We start from the raw sequence: 3039 nt of genomic DNA, 5'->3' as shown, positions 1-3039 counted from the left end.
TTAGAGTCGCGTTCCTAGGCGACCGGAGCGAGGGAAGGGGCGCCCGGAGCGATGTTTATGACATCCACATGTGCAAGCAATTGCTGCCATGTTGTTATTTTTAAAACCATTTTATGCACAGCACAAGCTGAAGAATAGAAAAAGCTTTTTCCAGGGTGCGTGTGTGTGCTGATGTGCGTGTAGGACAATGGAAAACGTTTGATTGAACTACAAAATAAAAAAGTCTGAAAACTTGGAGCTCTATTTAGAACATAATTTACAGAGAACACTCGAATTAGCAGAAATAGCCATTGTAAATTACGTGCAACTGATAGACAAAGAGCAAGAGCTGCGTGCGCAAATATGAATAAGCTGTCCCTCATGGAATTAATTATGTGCATGCCTTTGCTTGTTCAGACCGCTGAAATGACATCGATAGAGTGTGAATGATGGAGGAATGGAGCTGCAGTGCAAGTATTATATTGCAAATATCTCATTTTCATAGAAAAATGGTGTGGGTGGCTTCCACTTCAGCTAGTTAGATTCGAAAAGTAGAAACCTCAAATAAGAAAGGCTTGACATCTTAAGGGTAGAAAACTGGCAACAGAAATGTCTTTAATCACTTATTTTAACTCCTAAAAATATCCCTAGGGTGTTAACAAAAAAAGAAGAGGAAATGCGCTGGAGATGTAGAAACTTGTACATAGAACTACAGATCTGTAGTTCTTATGTTGCATTGGAATCTTTGGATTTTGGAAGGTGAGGTGGTTATTAACAAAAAACTCAACCTTAATATTAAAATTGTTTTATCAAGTAGCCAAATCGGAATTTGCTTGTCACACCATGTTTAAGTATGAAGAGCAAGGGAACCTCTAGAAGGTATTTTGTTGCATTCCAGTGTGACATCCATTGGTTGAGGTTTTCATTTGTTCTGTTGAGATGCTTCTCATTATTAATAACTGATTGATACTTAGCTTGGATAGCTACATGTATAAAACTAAGTATGCCCAAATATATGAAGTTGTTTAAAGTTATCCTCTTTTATTTTTCCTTCTGCCTATTGACACCTAAAATCTCCACTAAGTTTAAAGAAATTTGAGTGGAAAATTTTTGGATTCACATTGAGTTATCAGCATACTTTCTTCTACCACATGTTGTCCTTTTCCAAAACATATGACCTGTAACCTATTAAATCTTACTCCTGGATGGCTGTGCATAAAATGAATAAATGCAGTGGAGAGAGTATTAAATGATAAAGGACATTCATCCCAGGAGCTGCAGAGGGAAAAGACTTCTTCCCAGAGCCCAGACAGTTTCCAAGACTACTTCCTTCCTGCAAATGCAAACAATCACTGCCCTGCTTTCAAGCTCAGTAGTGGGGAGGGGAACTCTGTACTCCAAGTTCAGCCTTAGTGAGTGAGTCTGATTTCCAGTTGAGACCCTTGACTGACAGCATATGCACCAGCGTCATGTAACCTCCATGGTTTTGGAGATGGTGTTGGTTACAAAATGTAGTAAGGCTTAGCCTAATTAGCCTGCAAGAGAAAATGTGTGGTTTTTTTGTTTGTGTTTTTTTGATCTTATGCTATGTCCCTGTAAAACTTACAGTCAGGTGAGAATTGTTAATACGTACAGCAAACAAAGAGAGAATCTTATACCAAACACTCGTCTTTTCTAGCAATAAAACAGCAGGCTCTCTAATATTTCTGTCTCCAAAAGCCTAAACATTCTTCTTCATGGTATGATTTGCATAGCCAAGATGTAAGTTTTGTGTAGCTGAAGTGTTATCTAGTGTATGGGGCTGCTGAATCCCAGTCAGCTATGGGAGCACAGGTGAAGGCAATTCACCTGTGCTGCAGGAACCTATGGAGCCTAGCTCCACCTCTCCTAGACCCATTTAAGAGCTGACTACCAGTGGGGAAGAGTCTCTTCTAGAGATCCACTTTACTGGAGTCTATTTTGCAAGCCCAGGATAGGGTGAGTGATTTTCTTTTCCTATTCTAATATAATAATTACATCAGCCAAGCTCCTTGATATACTATGCTATCTGTATATTCATTGATTGTACACCTAAATCTACCTACTCTGCAATTACTGTTTGGTAGAGATAGATACTACGTGAATTATAGAAAAAATTCTTATGTCTTTGCTTGAGCTTAATTATTCCACCAGAGAACAAGCCATGCTGCCTTTTTTTTTCTTTCCCTAAATTATTTGTTTTAATGGGCTGTAGTCACTAGAATGACCTTGTCATATGTTTCAGCTTTAATTCATCATGAGGTTCATCTAGCAGGTGACACTCAAACGCTTACTAAATGATGGACTAAGCCATTCAGGTTTTTTTAGTTCTGATTTTGATAGTGTATTGAAAAGCTAAGAGCAGAATGCAACTTTGTAATTTAATGTATTGTTCAGTAGGTATGAAAGATGCAAATTGCAAATAACAGAGTTGGGTAAATAACATTTTAAATTGCCAAAGTATAAAATATTCAAAACTCTTTTTTTTTTTTTTTTTATGCCTACTATATTATCAGATGATGCTTTGTATTTTTTAGGGTTTATTTTCAACTTCTATATAATTTCACAGAAATACAGTTGTGAAGGTCTAAATTCTTATACTCATTATACTAGCAAGGTGGCTTTTTTTTTTAAATAGAATTTAGTGGAATGTTTATAAGTAAAATCTATTTATGTTTTCATATGGGTAATTTAACATATTTGCATGTTAGTCTCATCTTTGTAGTCTTGTTAACCTCTGATTTAATTACGTATTAACAATGTATTTTAGTGTAAAAATAAATACTGAAGAATAAAATAGTGAGATTGCACTCACCACTTTTAAAAAGAAATCAGTGCAACATACATCATTATATTACACTGCTTGCACGGTTCTTTCATTTATTATTATCTACATTTAAATACTTATTATCAAAGGTACTATGATGTATGGCTTTTTCACAAAATATATTTTTAAAAATTGCATCTGCATTTTATAGAATCAAGTAATTTTTGTTGGAAGGGATCTTGATTGAGATATATATATATATATACCTTCCAACA

Source organism: Meleagris gallopavo, chromosome 6 (assembly GCF_000146605.3).
Source record: "Meleagris gallopavo isolate NT-WF06-2002-E0010 breed Aviagen turkey brand Nicholas breeding stock chromosome 6, Turkey_5.1, whole genome shotgun sequence".
NCBI lineage: Eukaryota > Metazoa > Chordata > Aves > Galliformes > Phasianidae > Meleagris > Meleagris gallopavo.
The sequence above is the reverse complement of the archived record's forward strand: the minus strand, read 5'-3'. Positions refer to the sequence as shown.